Source organism: Jaculus jaculus, chromosome 12, assembly GCF_020740685.1.
Source record: "Jaculus jaculus isolate mJacJac1 chromosome 12, mJacJac1.mat.Y.cur, whole genome shotgun sequence".
NCBI classification, from domain to species: Eukaryota; Metazoa; Chordata; class Mammalia; order Rodentia; family Dipodidae; genus Jaculus; species Jaculus jaculus.
Window position 1 is genome coordinate 74,571,925 of NC_059113.1, and position 6,957 is coordinate 74,578,881.

A 6,957-nucleotide genomic window follows, 5' to 3' on the forward strand; every position below is an offset into this window, starting at 1 on the left:
CTTATGAAACATACTAATTACGAGATTGCATTTGCATATATTTTGATAGTATATTATTACTGTCAGTATTTCTTAAAGTGCTAAGTCTGCAATAAAGCAAAGATTTAAATATTGAAAGTCAGATAAAGTCAGGTTTCCTTTCCATTTAGAATCACTTAATGAGACATTTTATAGATAGTATATGTTTCTGTTAAAATTCTTATATTTGTGATGAAAATTATATAATGTTGAAATCTAAAATGAATCTTCTTTAAATTTCTGTTTAATATACTTGTCTTCCCATCTTTAAAAATCATATGGTATAACATATTTCTAAAAGATTTATCAAGAGTTGTCATCATTATATCTTTGGGTGTAATAACCTTTCCCTACACCTCTGTTAATATAACCCAAGTATTACTGTGTACTATACTTACAGTATCATAGCCTTTGTCTTTTTTAATGTTTAGATTATACAGAGTTGATAATGACTTAAATGACACTGTAAAACTATTTGAAAAATAAAAGATATAAAATAGTTTATCTGATCATCTTTAAGTAGTCTTGCTAGTATGATTATCTTGGAAGAAGAAATAATAATTTTTAGTTTTGTATTCTGTATTGATAATAAAACAAGTTCAAAACTTGTAAATGAGCCTCTTGTACTCTGACACAAACTTTACTTACTAAGCGCAATGTACTAATGCTTTTTAAGTATGGTAAAATTTTTGTTGATTTGGAACTTGCCTAAAGATAAATCACATAGCTGGGCATGGTGGTGCATGCCTTTAATCCCAGCACTCGGGAGGCAGAGGCAGGAGGATCGCTATGAGTTTGAGGCCACCCTGAGACTACATAGTGAATTCCAGATCAGCCTGGGCTAGAGCAAGACCCTACTTCGGAAAAAAAAAAAAAAAAAAAAGATAAGTCACAAAAGCTGTTTCTCAAGCTGGGCATGATGGAGCATGCATATCATATAATCCAAGCACTCCCAAAATTGAGACAGAAGAATACAGTTTAATCTAGCCTGGACTACATAGAGCCTGGCTCAAAACAAACAAAAAATATTTGTCTGTAGAGAAATATAAGGAACATTTTCCAAGGCTTTATAGAACATTTTTTTCAGCGATGTTGTGGAAGAGAATCCGTTTGAAATCCTCAAGATGTTAAAGTTTTAGTAGGGAAAAGAATGTTAAGCTAGTAGAGATAAACTAGTGAAATTTTTGAGGCTGAAAGCTGGCAGTATAGATTGAAGTAAGTTTTCTGATACTAGAACAAAATATATTTCAGTGATAATAATCCAAAATTTATTGGTAGCATTGCTCAAGAAAAAAAATTAACTCTTGGGAAATTCTCAACATTATTTCTTGTTGTGGTTAACAAAACACAGAAATAAAAACAAAATGGAAAAACATTTTTCTTTTTAAAATATTTGTTATTTTCTAATTATTTGTTTGAGAGAGAGAATGAGCATACCAGGGCCTCCAGCCACTGCACACAAACTCCTGGTGTACTCTGTGAATCTGGCTTACATGGATCCTGGGGAATCAAACCTGAGTTATTTGGCTTTACAGGCAAGCATCTTAACTGCTAAGCCATCTCTCCAGCCCAGAAAATATTCTTCTAAGTTATCAGAGCAAAAAAAGTTAAAACAATCATATATTAGGGGTAGTTTCCCAAATACACTATATTGTTTGATAAAGATTAACTAAACTTAAGTTGATAAACTAAACCCTAGTAAGCATAGAAGATGTGTAATTAGGACAAAAGAAAATAATTTGTTACTTAGTATTCTAGACCATTAAAATTTATATTACTTTATTGTTTATGTAACATTACTTGCAGGGAACAAAACCACAATGTCAGTTTCATAAGGAAATAATTCTGCTAAATGTTAAAGCTGATGATGGAATATGAATGTCTAGAATATACTTAACTTCTTGTCATTCTACCTTTATATGATACTGAGTTATTTTTACATAAAGCCATCTCCATGCAAATATATAAATGTACTTAGAGAATATTCCTGCCCATGCCCTGCTACCCTTCCTCTTTCTCAGCCTTCCCTTCCCATTAGTCCTCTTTATTCACCTTGACAACTTTGTTTCTACTTCTGTGTAATCTGAACACATGATTTTTATAAATCTATGAAATCCAGGGAACCATAAATGGAAGAAAATGTAGTAGGTCTTTTTGAGACTCGCTTAATTCACTTAATATTATTATCTATAGTTACATCCATTTTCCCGCAAATGCCATCGCTTCATTAGGCTTGATGGCTGAAAAAAATCCATTGTGTATATAAATCACAGTTTCTTCATCCATTCCTCTATTTTCTTTGTAATATATTTTCCCATTAATTAATTAATTAATGCTCATTAATTCCTTATTACTACCTGGAAAGTTACTTAATTTTTTTTATTGCAGAAAGAGAGAGAAAAGAGACAGAGAGAATGGGTGTTGGGTGTACCAGGGCCTCTAGCTGCTGCAAACTGACTCCTCATGCATAGGCCACTTTGTGCAGCTAGCTTTACATGGGTACTGGGGAATTAAACTCAGGTTGTTAGGCTCTGCAGGCAAGCACCTTAACTGCTGAGACATTTCTCTAGCCCAAAAGTTACTTAGTTTTTAATGCATAACAGTAAAATTGCCTTCTCTGAGAAGACCTTTATGTCTCAAAAGGACTAATCAGTGCAGAAAATGGTGCACTGTTTCTGGTCTTTCATACATCAAAGCATCTAGGTTTCTATGCTAGTCTGTCAGAGCACTTAGGACAGTTCCTACTCATTTTAAAACTACTTATGCATCTGTGTGTTCAAGGACTTAACTAGTATGAAACACAAAAGCAAATATAGACTATACTCAGAGTTTAATAAAGTCATAATGTAGTTAAGTGGATAATACAAATAGTAGTGAAAAGACCAAATAAGGTACAAAGGAAGGAAACAGCCAACTAGTGGCTGCATGATACTTATGGTGGCTTGAATGTAATAGTATGTCCCCATAGCTTCAGATTTTTTTTATTGAAATTAAGCTTGGGCTGGAGAGATGGCTTAGTGGTTAAGCACTTGCCAGTGAAGCCTAAGGACCCCGGTTTGAGGCTCGCTCTCTCCCTCTCTCTCTCTCTCTCTCTCTCTCTCTCTCTCTCTCTCTCTCTGTCACTTTCAAATAAATAATACACAAAATTTTTGAAAAATAAGCTTACTGCTTAAGTCTCCAGCAACTTGCTGGAAGTAGTGTTACTGGAAGTGGATCTTTAGTCTCACCCTAATTTGTGTAAAGAGCCATTTAGCACTCTAGCTGTTCATATTTGCTGGGTGTTTGGTGATGTCTCTTTACTATGGATCTATGTAAATGAGCCAACGTCTTCCACCATTGATGGTGTTCCTCTGAATTCTGTAATCATGAAATAAACCCTTTCCTCCCATAAGTTGCTTCTGGTTAGATGTTTGTCCTAGTATTGAAAGGTAACTGCGTCAATACTTTAAACTGAGTCTTAAGCAACTTTGGAGGTTTTTGACATATCAAATGGAACAATATCCAAGAGAGAGATGACCCCAAACTTGGCAAAAGTCTACTTATATTTAAGCAATACCAAGTGATCAAACTGGCTGAAATGAAAAGGTAGATATAGAAAAGGTGACAAGCAAGAGAGTTGGAGAGGCTTGGGGTTTGTTTTACACTGCTAGGACAAAATTGTTTTACCATTTTACACTGCTAGGATTCTTTGTGTGTATATGGTATGTGTATATAGTGAAGTACATGCATCCCATATACATGCATGAAAGAGGCCCATGGAGAATCCTTGGAAAAGAGGGCTACTCTATCACTCACTTTGCTTCCTTGAGACCAAGTCTCACTGAACCTGGAGCTGCTATGTTTGGTCAGACTAAGTGAGTAGTAAGCCCCAGTGATTATCCTACCTCCACTGACCTTGAACTGGGATTACAGGATTGATGGCTATGCTCAGTTTTTCGTGGGTTCTGGGAGTGGAACTCAGTTCCTCATGTTTGTGTAGCAGGTGCATTTTGCCCACTGAGTCATCTTTCCAGCTCTCTGGACAAGGTAATTTATAAAAACTATCTGGCAGTTAGGGAGACCTGAAAACCAGGAACATGCACAAGTATTTGTTGTTTAGTGAGGTTGCATCCTCCCAAGGGACAGATTGCTGTGTCCTCTCATAGCAGAACAAGCTAGCTAAAACTGTGTGAGACTTCTTTTATAACGTCTTTAATTCCATTAATGAGAGAAGAACCTTCATGATCTAATCACAGGCCTTAACTCCCCCCCCCCTTTTTTTTTCCTTTTTGGTGTTTCAGGTAGGGTCTTGCCCTAGCCTAGGCTGACCTGGAATTAGTCTCAGGCTGTCCATGAATTCATAACAATCCTCCTACCTCAAGTCTCCCACATGCTGGAATTAAAGGCATGCACCACCATGCCCAACAATCCCCATTTCTTGAACTACCACAATGGAGGGGAGGGGATGCATTTGGACATTAGCTGAAACAAGCTGTGGAGGATAACTGTCCCTATTGTTTAATAGCAAAGTCAAATCAATGCTTTAGGAAATAGCTTGGCAATATAATAGGGGAAAAGATGAAAATAGAGATCAGAGAACAAATCAGAGCACTAATCCAACTGAAACAGAGACTCTAGATGATCAAGTATTTTAAGTGGATGTGCTAAGTAGTAATATGGCTAATTTTTCTGAGGCTGTTGCCCCTCCCCCATGGACATAAATTTTATCCAAAGGGGTTTGGCCCAGTTTTCTTAGTAAAAGGGGAAATTCCATATGTCAGAAACAAGGTACTCAAGAACCTGTAAAGCAATTGGGATCTACCATTGTAGTGGCTGTCCCATTTCAGAAGTATTTTTTGACACCCATGTAAAGAGGAGTTAAGACTCGGTGGGAAGGATATCCTAAGGCACAGTTCCCCATTACCCCACAGGGACTGACTGAGGCCTTCATGACTCTACAGTGAATGCCATAACCCCACTGAAGAGGGTCTTCAGGTTGCTGGGGTGAGGTGATTTTTAAAAAAGCTTGTTCTAATTAATATAAAATAAAAATTATTATTAAAAAGAATTTGGACTCTGGTTAAAGTAGGGAGTTAAAAGGGAAGCTTACATCAACCACATACACATACTGCTCAGTAAAGCTAAAATGTGTGGAGGACTGTTTAAAGGGACTGGTTGCACACCTGGAATCCTAGCACTTACTGGAGGCAGGAGGATTGCCAAGTTTGAAGCCAGCCTGGTCTACATAGCCAATTCCAAGCCAGCCTCAGGGCTATACAACAAACAGATATCCACAACAAGCATAAGCAAATGACCCAAGCCTATTCTGTAAGACAATGTAGAATGAACACATATATACACTACACATATATGTAAATTTTTAACTATATAATAGAATATTCATACTATAATACAGGGACCCCAAACTTATGAAACTGCTAAGATCAATAATATTATCTGCTACTGTAGAAACAAAAACAGGATTACTTTATGACCCAGCTACCAAAAAAAAAAAAAAAAAAACAGCAACAAGGTCTCCTGGATGCATGTGAAGGTGGGTCTCAGAGCTGTTGGATGCAGCTTCTCCACCTACTGCTTTGAGGGCTGTGTATCAATGGGGGCAGTTCCTGCCAGTCCTTGATGTGGCTGCATGCTTAATCCCTACCCTCCTCTACTGCTTACAGTAATTTTCCACTGGACCAGGCCCTACTTTCTGCTATAGCCTATTGAAGTTGTGGAGATAGTTTTCTTTTTAGAGATGAACCTGATTATGATGCATGAGCATCACAGAAGAAATTCACATGTAAACCAAGCATCCCAGCATTCCTGAGACTGAGTTACAAGGTCACAAGTTGGAGGCTTACATTAGCTACATCGCAAGTGGGAAGCTACTCTGACCTACAGAGGTCCTGTCTCAAAATAATTTGTATCTATAGCTTCTAAGGATTGGACTATGTCATTTTCAAGGCTGGTAGCTTCAAAATCACCATGAGTTTAAGACATATCTTCACTCTAACCACATGTCTTCAAACATTGACAAAGTGCTGTTTGAGCTCCTTTGTGGGTTGAGTTCCCTGTAATATACTTCTCACTGGTATAGTAGCCAAAGGTATAAAGAAAAATTCTTCCCAAAGGGTAATGGATCTCTAAAGGTGAAAATTCTATTGAGTCTTTCTTACCAAATTAAATATCCTTGGAAAAAGCAGCCAGTTCTGTGATGTTTGACTTTAGCTTTGTAGCTGGGAATCATTGGCACATAGGACAATACTGCTTACTCAGGTCCCTGTTAGTCTGTAACATTTAGTAGGGATGATTCTCATGGAGTTTCTCATGTTAAATTAGATGATGTCTATCTACAAAGCTGTTGAAGTTTTATTGGATTTTGCCTACAACGGCTAGTTGAAAGTCTATAAGAAATTAGGAAAAGTTTTCTTTTTTCATTTTTTTTGAAGTAAGGTCTCACTCTGGCCCAGACTGGCCTAGAATTCACTGTTTAGTCTCACGCTAGCCTCAGACACCATAGCAATCCTATCTCTACCTCCCAAGTGCTGGGATTAAAGGTGTGCACCACCATACCTGTGACAAAAGATATTTTGCAGCAAAAGAAAGCAGAAATGTGGACTAGGTAAAGCCAGTCTGTGGCAAGTATTACCTAGAATGGGTGTGACCAACTGCATTTTGTATAGAAAATTAATGAGAGTCCCATTTGTTGAGTAAAGTTGATTCTTAAATACAGGAGCACTTGTTACAAATTTCAGAAGATAGGGAATTTCCTAAGCTTCTATGACTTAGAATGGAGGTAACACTTGAAAATGTTTATTTTCCCACTGTATTAGTTACTTTTCATTGCTGTGATCAGGTTCTTGGCAGAAACAATTTGAAGGAGCATGGGATTATTTTATCTTAGAGTTGAAGTTACAGTCAATGATGGCAGCAGGAGCTTGAGGCAGCTGCCTACAT